Genomic DNA, 15687 nt, shown 5'->3' with positions numbered 1-15687 from the left:
TTATTAACATGTCCCATCTCATGTGACATTGTCATATGAGGGAGACGTGTTAATAATTGTTTTTCTTTTTCTATTTTTCAACTTTCAAAAACTGTCAGCGATCTCTCTGACGCAGCACTTAGTCTGACAGTTGGGGAATTCCCCCCCCCACCCCCACCCCACCCCCACCCCCCGCCCCCCCCCCCCCCCCACCCCCCAACCCCTACACAGGAAGTGCATAGTGCTTCCCAACGGGCGGCCCGCTGGGTGGGCCTAAATTGGCCAGCCCACTCAAAAAGGCGGCAGGGTTCATTTCAGCAGCGGCGATCGGCTGAGCACCGTCGCCAGGGGGCCCACCCACCCATCAAGGGCAAAATTCTGCCCCCAAAACTCTGAAATTTATTTTCCTCGAATCAAGTTGGATAATGAGGGGGTGCTTGAAAATTTAAATGAAATATTGAGTTATCTTCCAAACAAATGTCAAAGTGATTTGGAAAAGCTATTGCAGTCATACAAACTATTTGTGGGAATAAGTTGGGAATGACAGATTGAGCTATATATGATGTGTCTGTACTGGTTTCGTCTTCAATAAGGCAATACCCTTATAGATTAAATCTGGTAAGTTTATCACAAGTACAAAAAGAAATTAACTTCATGCTTCAAAATGATATTGAGTTTAGCTGCTGTAACTGGAGTTTGTCTATTATGCTGGTACCGAAACCGGATGGAACACAAAGACTGTATGCTGACTATCAAAAGGCGAATACAGTGACAAAAGCAGGTTCTTATCCTATACCATGGTTGCAAGATTGCATTGAAAAAGTGGGACAATCAAAATGTATCACAAAGATTGTCATGTGAAAAAGATATTGGCAGGTACCGTTGTCGGAAAGTGTAAAGGTGATATCAGCTTTTGTAATGCCAAGTGGACTATATCAATTTAAAGTCATGCCATTTGGTATGAAGAATGAACCTGCGACATTTCAAAGACTGACAAACAAAAAGCAATTGCAGGTCCAAGCAACTGTGCTGTTTATATTGATGATCTAATAGTTTTCTGTCAGATCTGGGAGGAGCATTTGCAGCATCGGGAAGAATTATTTTCTCAATTACAAGAAGCTAACTTGGTGATGAACTTGGCTAAAAGTGAATTTGCAAAAGTGCAAGTTACATATCTAGGCCATACCATTAGACACAGTAAGGTGGCTCCAAGATTTGCAAAATCAATGTTATCATGGATTTCCCAGTATTTACAACAAAATGAGGAGTTTTGAGATTTCTGGGCATGATTGGGCTTTACTGGAATTTTGTACCAATTAATAGCCATGTGGTTGCTCCACTGACTGACCTATTAAAAAAGAACAAGGAGTTTCAATAGACACTGGAGTGTCAGAAGTCATTTGACAGATTGAAAACTGTATAAAAAACTGACACCAGTTTTGGCAGTACCCAATTATGCCAAGCAATTCAAGGTGGCTGTTGCCGTAAGAGATATAGGCATGGGGGAGTGGGTACTATTACAAAAGGATGACGTTGGAATTGAAAAACCAATAGGGTAATTTTCACAGGAAGCTGAATGCACAACAGAGAAAATATTCAATGATTGAAAAAGAGACCTTGGATTTGGTGTTAGCTTTGCAGCATTTTGAAATTTATGTTGCAAACAATCATTCTGAAACCATTGTTTGAAGTTTGGACAAATTTTGAGACAAAAGTGCAAGACTTTTCAGGTGGAGCCCATTATTACAACCACTTAATCAATGGATTATGCATTTTGCTGGTAGAGAAAATCTGTTCACAGGTGTGTTACCAAGAGTTTGAAGCTTAAAGGGGAAATTGGTCTTTTTTAAAAACCTGGACAGTGGATTGGAGTGATTTTTATTGATACCAAGGACTTGTGTATATATATTATGTTAATGCATACATCTGGTAATTTAATACTGTAATAAGTATAAGAGATAGTGTGAGATAGGTTACTAAAAATGAAGCTGTCTTTTAAGTTTATGACGGTTCATTTTTCGATTGGGAGGGGGATGTCATGAAGAGAGATTAATGTCTATAATGTTATTTGAAATTATTTTTAAAATAGAGTTTAGTGGTGTCTATGTCTCTGTGTGTGTGTCTTAATTGGATTAAAGCCAGCTAGTCTGGGTGCTTAGATATATAGTAATTTGAGATGTTAATTGGGTAAACAGTAAGGAGGATAGGTGATAAAGTGTAAATTTGCATTTGTTGAATAGAGCATTCAGAATGCGAGTAAAATCTTGCACTTAGCTGGGAGATGCCAAGTAATGTATTTATATTACTAATAAAATTAGTGGGATGAAAATGTTATTGTTAAAAGATGTGACGTTAAAAGCCGAATTATACAATGGCAAATTTACATTCAAAGGGGAAGTTAGGAATAAACAGAAAGGAGTTTGTGTATGCAAATCAGAGGCATTTAAGATCGAAACAGCCTGTAATCCTACAACCGTTTCTGCAAAGGAGCCAAATTGCAAGGAACCTCATTTTGAATTGTTAAGCTCAAACATGTTTTTCCTGGCGTCTGTTTAAAGTCTGTGGGTTGTTGCCTTGGTAAAGATTTACTTGGGAGTGATTAATTTGGGGATTTGTTTAAAAGTTATTATGGTAGTATTTTTTTAATTCATTCTTAGGATGTGGGCTTCGCTGGCTGGGCCAGCATTTATTGCCCATGCCTATTTGCCCTTGAGAAGGTGGTGGAGAGCTGCCTTCTTGAACTGCTGCAGACATCTGTACGTAGACATGTGTAAGTGTTTAATTTGTTGTTAAACTAATAAATGTTTAATTTAGTTTTATATAAAAAAACCTCTTGAGGCACAGTGGTGTTATTCCTGAATTCAGAGCTGCATCTCAAACATACCATTTGAAAATATTGGTTATGACAGTTGTTAAGTTTCCCTCTGGGATTTAAACAGCACAGCCTTTACCAACTGTTGTGTCTTAACAATTGGTGACAGGATTCACTGAAAAAGAGCATTTGGAAAACTTAGAAAAAGTCTTAAGACATTTCTTGCAAGCTGGAGTGCATTTAAAAAATTATGTGCACGTTCCAAGAGAGCGAGGTAATCTATTTAGGTTACCAGGTAGATTCATAGGGCCTCCACCTGGTTGAGGAGAAAGTGAGAGTCATAAGAGGGGCACCAAAGAACGCCTGAGAGCTCAAATCATTCCTAGGAATGATCAATTATTATGGGTGGTTCTTACCCAATTTATCTACAGTGCTGGCCTCCCCTGCATTCTCTAGTCAAAAAGAACCAATGTTGGTCTTGGGAGGCCCCTCAGAAAGAAGATTTCATAAAGGTGAAACAATTGTGCACTCATCCAATCTATTAGTGCATTATGACCAGGCGAAAGAATCGGTGCTGACATGTGATGCATCTCCCTACGGAGTGGGAGCAGTGCTCCCTCAGCAAATGGATGATGGCAAGGAATGGCCAAGAGGTTGCGTATCAAGTACGCTCACCACAGTGAAAAAGGGATACTCGCAGATTTAAAAAGAAGGCCCGTTCATCATCTTTGATGTCAAGAAATTTCACCAGCATGTACACGACCGCCATTTTACAACAGTTTCATTGTTTGGATTGTTTAGTGAGGACAAGGTTATACCATCCATAGCCTCAGCAAGAATACAACGTTGGGCTTTATTTCTGGCAGCATACAAATACACTTTCGTATATAGGCCGGGCAGTCAAATCGCAAATGCTGATGCCCTTAGTCATTTGCCTTTACAAGAAAATGATGAGCATTTACCAGTTCCACAGGAACTTGTATTACTGTTAAATTTCTTACATTCCTCTGGTTTGTACTTGACGGATCAGAGACTGGACAAGTCGAGACCGAGTCCTATTTCAAGTACGAGAACAAGTACTACATTGTTGGTCACAGGAGCCGGTCCCTGACAAAATGAAACTGTACTTCAACAGAAGACATCAAATAACCAGCCAGGGTGACATCTTATTGTGGGGAGCACAAGTGATAGTTCCTCCAAAGGGAAGGGAGTCACTTTTAATTGAACTACACAGTGCCAATCCAGGAATTTCCTGAATGAAGACCATAGCAAGAAGCTGTCTATGGTGGCCTAGGATGGATGGTGAAATAGAGAATTTAGTAAAGCATTGTGTGCAATGCCAGCAACTGCAAAAGTTGCCAGTGACAGCTTCATTGTCTGTTACACCCATGGGAGTGGTCAGGTAGACCCTGGGGGTGGTTACACATTGACAACATTGGGCCTTTCCTGGGAACAATATTTCTGCTCATTGTCGATGCCCATTCGAAATGGTTGGATATATATGAGGTGAAGTAACCAATGTCAGCCGCTACAATTGAGAAACTACGTCAGAGTTTTGCCATTCACGGACTACCAGAAGTAGTCATTTCCGATAACAGCTTGGTATTTACGAGTGCTGAGTTCCAATAGTTTATCAGCCTCAACGGTGTCACTCATGTGAAAAACTGCATTGTACCACCTTTCCTCAAATGGACTGTCAAAAAGGGCGGTTCAAACATTCAAGGCTGGCAATGAAAAAGCTAACGGGCGATTCCTTGGCAACCAAGCTAGCACACTTTATTTTTCATTACAGGACTACCCCTCATACAACAGCAGGTGTTACACTTGCGGTGTTACTGTTGAAACGCCGTCTCAAGATGAGATTGAGTTTAATAATGCTGAACTTAGAGGCGAAGGTGGAAAGGAGTCAGGGAAGCCAGGAAACTAGACGTGACTGGCATAGTCACGAGAGGAAGTTCACTGTGGGCGAACCGGTATACGTGAAAATCTTCAGGGAAGAACCAAAGTGGTTACCGGGTGAAATAAGTGCAGTGACAGGACCTCTATCTTACCACATGGCGGTGGAAGGCCAGATCATCCATAAACATGTGGACCATTTAAGGAACAGAGGGACAAATCAACACGATATTTTTCCACAGTGATCATGACCAGGTCTATGTTTCTTGTTGAGGATACTCAAGCCAGCACTGAAATGTCTGATGTTCCTGTAAGAGTTGAGGATACAGAACTGCAAATGCCCACTGAACCACCTGATGTTCAGACTACTCCGGAAAAGGAAGTTCCTATCAAAACCAGAATTACCTGGAAAAACTCAGCAGGTCTGGCAGCATCGGCGGAGAAGAAGAGTTGACGTTTCGAGTCCTCATGACCCTTCGACAGGGTCATGAGGACTCGAAACATCAACTCTTTTCTTCTCCGCCGATGCTGCCAGACCTGCTGAGTTTTTCCAGGTAATTCTGTTTTTGTTTTGGATTTCCAGCATCCGCAGTTTTTTTGTTTTTATTCCTATCAAAGAATCTGAAGATTGAGAGGAGTTGCGACATTCCACACATATCAGGAAACCACTTGAAAGACTGAACTTGTAAATTTCTTATCCAGTGGAAATATTATGTTGTCTTGAAAAATGTGTACCTGTAAATATGGTATGTATAGCCAACTTAAAGGGGGAGGAATGTAGTAATGTTGAAAGCACACATGTAGTTGCTGCTGAGTATATTGTAAATAAACTTTAAGTTTCCACGCAAGATGTGTCGGCAGATCAACTCTGTCATTAATAGCACAACTTGGCCACCCTACAACACTTCCTAAGAGCACTGTGGATGTACCTACACCACATGGGCTGCAGCAGTTCACCACCTTTTCAAGGGCAATTAGAGCACAGCAATAAAAATGCTGGGCTAACCAGCGACCCCCACATCCCATGAAAGAATTATAAGAAAAAACTTATCTTTGTGTATTACTACAAAAATTAAATACTCACCATGCTTCCTCACATCAGTGGGTTGGCTTATTGTACTCAAATAAAGTGACTTCTAACTGTCCACTGGGACTTTCAGCCTCACAGCTTTCCGCTTAGAAAAACAGCTTAGACTGACAGCTTGTATCGAATTGTGTTTTTACTTTCCTCTGTTAATACCAACATAATGATTATGGGGTGGTTTTTCATTGCTGTAATGAGCTGACAAATTGCATATTGCTCACTGTCTTTGGGAAAAACAACTACCATCAGTTTTTTAAATTCATTCTTAGGATATGGGCATCACTAGCAAGGCAGCATTTATTTCCCATCCATAGTTGCCATTGAGAAGAAGGTGGTGAACCTTTTCTTGAACTGTTGCACTCCATGTGGTGGTGGTGCACCCACAACATTATAAAAATCTATCATCTTGAGGGCTTATCTTAAACTTGCTCAAATACAATTTCCTTCAAAATCCCATCATTTGAATGGAACTGTTGTGTTCCCCTTAAACCCTTCCTGCAGAAAAGTCATAAAGTCCAAAAAGTGTCAACAACAAAGGGGTAGTGTGAAATCTTGATTAAAAGATTAATCAAAAGCACATATTGGATGAATCAAGATGCATGAATAAATAATAGATGATGGGACTGATCAGTCATATAGATTGAGAGGAATGAACAAACCAACATGTCTACTGTAATTATACTCAGGCAGGTCCAGATCAATGTGCTGACAAATCCCTGGTTTCAAAATTTCCTAGTCATAATGGGCCTGAAGATGAGTGAACATTCCAGGCTGGAGAGGTGGAAGTGAAATGGAAAAAAATATCCTTTGTGCTGTAAAAATTCTTCAAGCACTTAATTACAGCAAATCCTGGATGTATTTGGGAATTATGATTATGGTTCCTGCCTTGTTAGTGTTTATTCCAAGAAATGTTTATCTAAACCAAAATTGAAGCTTCACTCACTGCAGCTCAATGTAATGTGAAATTAGAATGCCAGTGTGACCTACACAAGGATTTACTTATAAAGTTTTTCAGCAAATGACTATTCTGAATACATTTTTTGCACTGAATACCTCTAATTCTTACATCATATAGCAATATATAAATGCAAATCACAGAAAGCAATCACAAGTGAATTATCTATGTTGAATATAAATTCAGGGGTGAAATTCTTCCTGTAAATAGTTTGCTGAAAAACAGAACAGGAAATTCTGCTTTACATATTGGGAAATGTAACCCTGGAGTGTCTTTCATTCGCTTGTCCAAATAGATGACAGTATACATGAACAATCTGCTCCCAATCAAGACATGGTTACTGTTAATCTCAGGGTCAACAACCTATGCTCTGATGAAAGATAAGAATTGCCGTATGCCTGGTACTATAGTAGCTCTCATGTATGTCTCGAGGTCTGTGCACCTACAGCTTAAACATGGCAGCCAATATATTCACCATAGCAGATGGTATGAGTGGAAAATTTCCCATTCTGCAACTGCAACTTTGGTGGAAACCCTAGAGAAATTGCAGGAACAGACATTTTTAACTATTTCAGTCATTTTTCCAGCTGTTAGCCTTCCACCAAAGAATAGTCATGGAAATTTGAGTCACTAATGTTCAAGGGCAAGATCACCTGCACGGTTGGTTGCAGAGGAGCAGATAGGATTAATACAGCAGCTGAATATTCCTGTACAAACACACACAAGACAAGTACCAATCTCAGCGTTGGATTTGCACCATGGCACATGTTAACACTGGGGACATTTCAGAACCAAATTTGTAAAGGAAGAATAGAAACAAGGACACTGGAAATCTAAAAGGTAGAGGAACAATTGCTGGAAGGTCAGTCAGCTTCGGCCAATTAGCACATCAAATGGGACTTTTCCTCAAGAGTTTTACCTTCTGTTTTTCAGATGCTGACTGGCTGATTGCATTTCCAGCATTTTCTTTAAGCCACATTTTTAAATAAAAGGCTGTCTAATGCTGTTAATTGTAAATGTGCTCTCGTTATGTAAGATTTGATTTTCTCAAGGGGAACTCAAGTGAAACAGCATACCCTTGAAGGAAAAAAAAAGTAATTGTACATTAATTTGGGGGAGCCCCCACTGTTTACTGTTAAAGGCATTTTTTAATAGCATTGAACGCTTTGCAGGAGGTTAGAAAGGCATTGATTATTAGAGGTTAGCATTAGCTCTACAACAGAGAATTCAGTTTGGCAAACCTATTTAAGCAAAGATGTCATCTTTACAGTTCATAGTACTTGTGGGGGGAAGCTGAATTCTAAGAAGGACCTCAATTATATCCTGACCTCAGTGTCTTCCTTTCATGTACACAATAAAATTGCTTCTCAGTAAATCTGCCGACGGCTTTCTGGGTCACTTAAAAGGTCAGCAAGACGCTAATGTGTGAATACTTCAAATGCAATTGTAATATTTAAAGGGATGGAACATAAACCAGCAAATTTTATTTTGAACTCATTTCAAAATCTGATTTTTAAAAAAATCAAACTGTGCTCCTTCCCTTCAAGATTTAATGGTTCAAGTCTGGAAGGATGGGCTTGTAGCATCTACTCTAGGGGCTGACCAGGCTCAGAGTGCATATTTTCATCATTCTTAATAATTGGTTCCTATTAATATTAACCACTAAAATGTTTGCAAAGCAGACCTGACACCTTGTACTATGACATACTTTACCATCTCCACTTCTTGTGGTGAATTACTTATCCTGACCATGTCAACAGGTGAAGGTGTAGGGTAGTCTCCAAGCAGGGAGCCACAGTGACTTCCTGCTTCCTGTCATTCATATTTCCGAGCCTAATTAAAGAACCACTGGCAGAGGCCTGACTGCTTGTCACTGAGGGAATGATTACCTGCCAAAGAAACTGAACTTAAGGATTGAACTTATACATTGAATTTTATGGTATGTCTGTTACAATAATGTCAGCCTGGGAACAGCAATAACAATCTCAGCTGGGACAAAAAGCATCACTCCAGAAATTTAAGCACATAATCCAGACTGAAGTGCAGTCTTTCAGTTGAGATTTCAGCATGAATTTTACGCAATTGGAGAGGTTCTTCATCTGTGCAAAAATACTGGTAGAGGCCCGAATCTGGAAGTACACCCCACCACCACTCCCTCCCACACCCACCACAACCCCCAAATCTGGCCTCTGCCATTTTCTTGGGGTGGGTGGAGAATGGGGACACATTATAAATCACACATCCATAGTTCTCAGTGGCAGCTGGCCATATAAATCAGCAGCTCCCTCCGCTCATCCGTGATTTTGTTGAGGTAGGTGTCTAAAACCTAAAGTGTGCAAACTAGACCTTGTAGGAGCAGGTCTGAACCTTGTGGATTTGTTTTGATAGCCAGGGTACTCCTTTGAAAAGGTAAGGTACCCCTTTGGGTATGGTTCCAGTACACCTTTTGGAGAGGTAAGGCACCCTTTGGAAGAGGTTAGGCTCCCTTTGGACGAGGTAAGGCTTCCTTTTGGGTAGGTCAGATGCTTTTGGGATTGCTAAAAGTACTCATGATTGTGCTTAAAAAATGCATAAAGTCATTGGACCTGTCAAGCTGTGAAAGAATTGTCTAAGCTGACAATGAAATGTCAAAATCCATTGGAACTGTCAAAGCTCATTGGAACTGTCAAAGTTGTCAAGGAATTTTATTCTGCTGGGCTGTAAGTTACAAGAAGTGTGGAGTTTAAAAAAAAATCAGTGCCTGCTATTTCACCCTAACTGTTGAAATAATCCTGAGGGCTATCATTATCAAGAGGAGAAATTTCTTCACCCAGAGAGTGGTGAGCCTGTAGAATTTGTTACCACAGAAAGTAGTTGAGACCAAAACATTGTATGTTTTCAAGAAGGAGGTACATATAGCTCTTGGGGTGAAAGGGATCAATGGGTATGGGGAGAAAGCAGGAGCAGGCTATTGAGTTGGATGATCAGCCATGATCATAATGAATGGCAAAACAGGCTCGAAGGGCCGAATGGCCTACTCCTGCTTCTAGTTTCTATGTTTCTATTACAGGATTTTTGCTGCATGACTTGTTTTACAATCTAACATTGCCCCATTGGGGTGCCTGTAAAGTGAGCAGTTTGATTGACAGCTCCAAGTGGTTAAAGAATATAAATGTTTGTTTTCACAAGAGATTAAGCAAAATATTTGTTTTCCAGAAGATTAGTTGAAGGAATTTCAAAGTATTGAATTTTTTTAAATCAATGACTTTGTTTGTTAAATAGTGAGGTCATCAATAGACATTATTTATGCCAGCATGGCCCCTCAGGTTTGCCCATAGTGGATACTAAGTGTGTTGGCATGGACAGGGTAACAGCAACAAAGGGTTGTGGCTGGGGGGCATAGGGTGGCATGAGTTGTAATTAAGTTGCATAGGGGCTCTAAAGGACCATGGAAATGACGGGCATGGTTAGGCATAGGGGATTTGTGGGGAGGGTAGAGGGGTATAGAGTGGCATGGGGGTATGAGTGACCATGGATGATGGGTAGAGGGGCATGGTTTGACATAAAGGGTATGAGGGACTACTGGGGTTGAGTAGAGGGGCAAGGGTTGACAAATGGAGAATTTGGGGCCAAGGGGGTTGGGTAGAGGGGCATAGGGTGGCATGGAAAGTAGTTGGTGCCATGGGGAGTGAGTGGAGGGGTATGAGATGGCATAGATTGGCATGAATGGGGCATGGGAGGTGAGGAGGGTGAAGTGTTGGAGGGCTGATTCTTGTTTTAATAATTTTTTAAATAACTTCAACAATGTACAAGAGCACGGAGTCAGACCACTGCCCAGCCTGCCTCCACATCTGGCAGCCTCTGCACTTGTTCCGGAGGCAGCAAGCCCGACTTCTAAATTAGTTGCCCTCCCTCCCCCCCCCCCACCCCAGAATAAAGATCCAACCATCTGGATCACTTTTACTCGGGTCAAATTGGTGGAACTGGAAACTGTCCCATCTCTGTGCTCCCGACCCAGGAGTGAATCAAGGTAGATGCCAATGATGCCTATTCGAAATAGACTAAGGGCAGAATTTTCTGCCTGTCGAGCGGGCAGGCCCAACCCAGTCTCTGGCAGGCGGGGAGCCGATCCCTGCCAGCGAAGCAGGCCGCACCACCATTTTACGTGGGCGGGCCAATTAAGGCCCACCCAATGTGACGTCTGGCGGGAAGCGCTGTGTGCTTCCTGTGCAGGCACCGGGGGTGTGGGGGGGGGGGGGGGATTCTCCAAAAGCGAGATTGCGCTCTTTTGCGCATGCGCACGAAAGAACAGACATCTCCCTGAGGCTAAGTGCAGCCAAAGTGCTTACACTTTGAAAAATGTTAAAAATAGAGAAAAAAAATTCCCTAACATGTCCCCGTCACGTGACAATGTCACATGAGACGGGATATATTCATAATTTATAGATTAACTTAATTAAAATGTTTAAAACCCTGCATGAAGCCTCATCCCACCGGTGGATGAGGTTTCATGTTTTCTCTATTTGCCACCAGGGCTCCTGGCCGACCCATCAACCTTAAGGTTGGACGGGCAGGTCCTTTAATTGTTTAATGACCCTGTCAATGGCCTCAATTGGCCATTGACAGGTCAGCGGGCCCGCAGCTGATTTTGCTGCCCCCCTCCTTCCTGAAAATTTAAATGGGGCGGGGTGACATCAGGGGTTCTGCCTGATGTCATCCCGTGTCATTTTATGCGTCGGCGAGTGGGCCCCGCCCCTACGTTTCTGCTCCCAGTAAGCTGGCTGTCAACCAACACTGTAAAATCAGATTATCTGTTCATTTATCACAAGGGAAAATAGGAACTGGAGTAGGCCATTTTACCCATCAAGTCTGTTCTGCCATTCAAGCAAGACTATGGTTGATCTGTGACCTAACTCCTCATGCCCACCTTTGCTCCATACCCTTAATGCCAATGATTAACACAAATCTATCAATCTAATTTGTGGAATCCTTCTTCATATTTTAACCCTTGAAGTCCAGGTATCATTCTGGTAAAACGATGCTGCACTCTATCCAAGGCTAATATACCCTTCCTAAGGTGTGGTGCCCAGAACGTCTCACAGTTCTGCAGGTGTGCTCTGACCACAGTTTTATCTAGCTGAAGCATGGCTTCTACCTCTTTGTATTCTATTTCTCTAGCTATTCCTTTAGCCTTTTTGGTTATTTCCTGGACCTGTTCATGGAATTTTAATGACCTATGAACATGGGCCCTCAAGTCTCTTTGGTCTTCCACCATTTCCAGCTTTTCACCATTTACAAAGTACTCTGTTTCATCTTTTTCAGGATGACCTCACATATGCCTACATTGAATTACATTTGTTACTGTTTAGCCTGTTCACTTACTCTATCAATGTCACTTTGTAATTTTATGCCTCCGTCTACACTGTTCACACTGCCACCTGTCTTTGTGACATCATTTGGAGATGTGGCTTTCAATTCCATCATCTAAGTTGTTGATGAATATGGTGATTAGTTGAAGCCACATCACGCACTGGTTCAAAACAGCAGGAGAGAAGATGAAAAACACAAACCGAGTAATGATGAGGTGAAGCAAACTTGAGTTTTAAATACATTATCATACAGGAGACAGGGAAGACTGATTTTTTTTTACATCTTATATTTACAGGAGTGTACTAAGGGATTAGCAACCCAGGGGCAGGATACTGAGTTCGGCGAACCGGGGTGGGGGGGACGGGGTGGGGGGTGTGCCAGGTCTGCGCGCCGACGCGGGATGAAAATCAGGCGGTACTCCCATTGTCACCCTGAGTCATTTCAATTTTCAGGTCGAGGGGGGGCACAACTGAATCAGCTGTGCACCCGCCGATCTGTCAACAGTCAACTGAGGCCATTTAAAAACTAATTGAAGCATTTAAAGGACCTGACCATCCAACCATCCACGAGCGGGATGAGGTTTCATGTAGGTTTTCAAAAATTTAATAAAAGTTTAATTAAAAGTGATGGACATGTCCCAACTCATGTGACAGTGTCACATGAGGGGACATGTCAGGGAAATTATATTTTTCTATATTTCACATTTTTGAATTTGGTGCCGATGTCCCTGAGGCAGCACTTAGCCTCAGGGAGATGAGTGCGCTCTTTCACATGCATGTGTGAAAAAGCACACGCTTGGCTTAGGGAATCTTCCTCCCCTTGGCTCACCTACATAAAATGGTAGTGCACCCCCAACTGGGGGCGCAGATTGGAGGGAAGCCCACATGTGCCCGGTCCTGAACTTCCCCCCCATCGGGGGGAAAATTATTCCCCCAGGAGTTCAAAGCTTGGGACCTACATGACAAATCTGATAAATTGTCAGTCACTAGAAGAAAGATGACTATGAAGTCTTCTGGATTGTTATAAAAAAACAACTGGCTTGACAATGTCAAGTTCCACTCTTGGATTTGAGTTTATAATCTATACTGATACTTTAGTGTTGCATGGAAGAGTTGCTGCATTGTCAGAGGTGCCATTTTTTTGGACAAGGTGTTAAACTCTGGCTCTACTTGCCCATTTAGTATGGACACAACAAGCATCATTGGTGTATTCATAATGGAGCAGGCAAGTTTTCTTCGAGTCCTGGTCAGTATTTAACTTTTTTCCAACATCACCAAAAAATAATTAACTGGTCATTTATCTCATTGCTATTTGTGGGAATTTGCTATGCACAATTGTCTTCCACGTGTGCCTGCATAACTACGGGGTGAATTATACACCCCCCCCCACCACCTCAACAAACCGGCATTGTATTTGGAAGCGGGGAGACACATAAAATAAAGTGAGTGGCCGGCCTGTCACCTTCCAGTTCACCTCCATATCACGGGGGTAGGTAAGGCGTCAGGCAGCATGCCCGCCCTTAGGCCTACTGAGGCCCTTAAGTGGATAATTATCAGCCACTTAAAGCCTCATTTTGCCTCCGCTGCAATTTTTTGGTCTGTGGAGAAAGGCGGATGTAAGGTGGCCCAGTGGTTTTCACTACACGAACCACTGTTGGGCAGGAAGAAGGTGTACCTCTTTTGTTGGGGTGTGCCCTGTTCCCATCGGGAGCACCCCCGCAAGATGGTACACTCCGTTTGTCCCTCCCCCAAGTCTCTTTAAACTGACACGCCCCACCCCCCACCTCCCTCTCCCCTTTGCTGGGGTGCCCCTTTAGGCCCACCCCAAAATCCCCAGACTTACCCAAGTCCAGTGTCCATTTTCTCATCTTCCTTGGGGCTGCTTGTAGTCCAGCAGTGGTCATTACTGTGTTCTGGTGCTGCGGGGACTTCAGAGCTGCTGGCGAATTAGATTGGCTGGCTGCTATCTAGGGCAGGACTTCCTGTCACTGAGGGGCACAAGTCCCACTCATATCCTATTAAGATTGCCCTTAGCATATTATCACTGTGGCACAGTGGATTTCTGGTGCTGACTGGCTTTTAGCTTGGGGGGGTGGGGGGGCATGTCTTATGTTTCCCCCCAAATTCCCCCCACACTTCAGTTATATAGCACAATGGGATGTCTGAAGAGGTGAAAGGTATTATATTATTATAGTATTTTATTTTCTTTCCTTTGCATACTACAAGATCCAGGTAAACCACTGCCTCTTCCAAATACTGGCACTTCTGATAATACAGCACTTGCTCACTGGAGTTCATATAGGAATACATGTTCAATTGTTGGTCAAAATGTGAGAGTTCAACTGTCATATTTCTCATGTATATGTTCTGATTGAAAGGTCACGACCTGAAATGTTCGCTTTCTTTCTTGTTATAAATATGAGGTTTGCAAAGTTGTTATGTTTTGGGACTGTCTCTATAATTTAAGGTAAAATGGAACTGTGAAGGGGGTCATATGACCTCCTCCGATTCCTGCTTGACAACAAGCCTGGGTAGTTTGGTTGCTATGGGGACAGTGAAGCTCAGGTTGATATACTGGGAAGAAGGTGCAAGATGCTCAAAACTAATGGACAATGGCAAGGGCAGCTGTGATGACCCTGAATGAACTGTTAGGGTGGGAAAGGCGGTAGGCGGGGGTGACTTAATCAGGCAGGATGGGAAATTTTTATTTCCCAACTCGGGTTGTGATGCAGAGATAAAGTCAGTGGCGTGTTTGCGGCATATCGAGCATTACAACGGCCTCTGATTGGCTCGCACTTGCCAAGTATTTGCATGCCATGAATGCTCATTAGCATAAAACATTTTTTATTACATCCTACCTTCAAGGTAAATTTAGTGATGAATGAGAATCTCATTGCATCTGGTTTATGACTGTTTAAAGATGGTGTGCACCTGTTGGTTTTGTGCATATGTGTGTAAGGTCAGGGGTTTTCCTTTTTTAACTCTACAGCACATGGAATTGTGCAGGAGAATGGACTGTTTCATGAGGCTTGGGGGCAGCAAGGGTGAGTCAGCAGTGAGAGGGGCTTTGGATTGGGATCAGGGGCATGGAAGAGTGGAAGAGGGACTCAGTGGAGGATAGAGGGTGGGGTCATGTGCGTGGAGGAGTGAGTGGAACAGGCTTAGTGTCTGGGTATGATAAGGAGTCGTGCTGGGGACAGTCAGAGAAGGTAAGAAGATGAGTGGCCTAAAGGGCAGTGTCAGTACTATCCAAATGTGAGTGAGTCCATCTCAGAGTGTTGGCTGGCAGAGTCCTTACAGGGCTTCAAGTTCACCCACAATATTTCAGTTCTCGCCACTGAGGGTGACCTTGGACAATGTCCTTTATAATGCATAGGAAGGCCAGCTGAGCCTGAAATTTCAGCTATGTCCCATAGGGTGGTGAATACAACACTGGACACCAACATGAACATTACAACAAAGACCAAATGCAAAAAACACAACATTATTTCTTCAACAATTAAGCAATGTCCCTAATTCCCCAATAACCATCAATATGTCAATGATGATGCATGCCAATACATTTAGATGTCTGACTAAGCTAATCTCAACAAATGATGATGATATACATGTG

This window comes from Carcharodon carcharias, chromosome 8 (genome assembly GCF_017639515.1).
Source record: "Carcharodon carcharias isolate sCarCar2 chromosome 8, sCarCar2.pri, whole genome shotgun sequence".
In the NCBI taxonomy this organism is placed as follows: domain Eukaryota; kingdom Metazoa; phylum Chordata; class Chondrichthyes; order Lamniformes; family Lamnidae; genus Carcharodon; species Carcharodon carcharias.
This window is presented reverse-complemented; position numbering follows the sequence as displayed.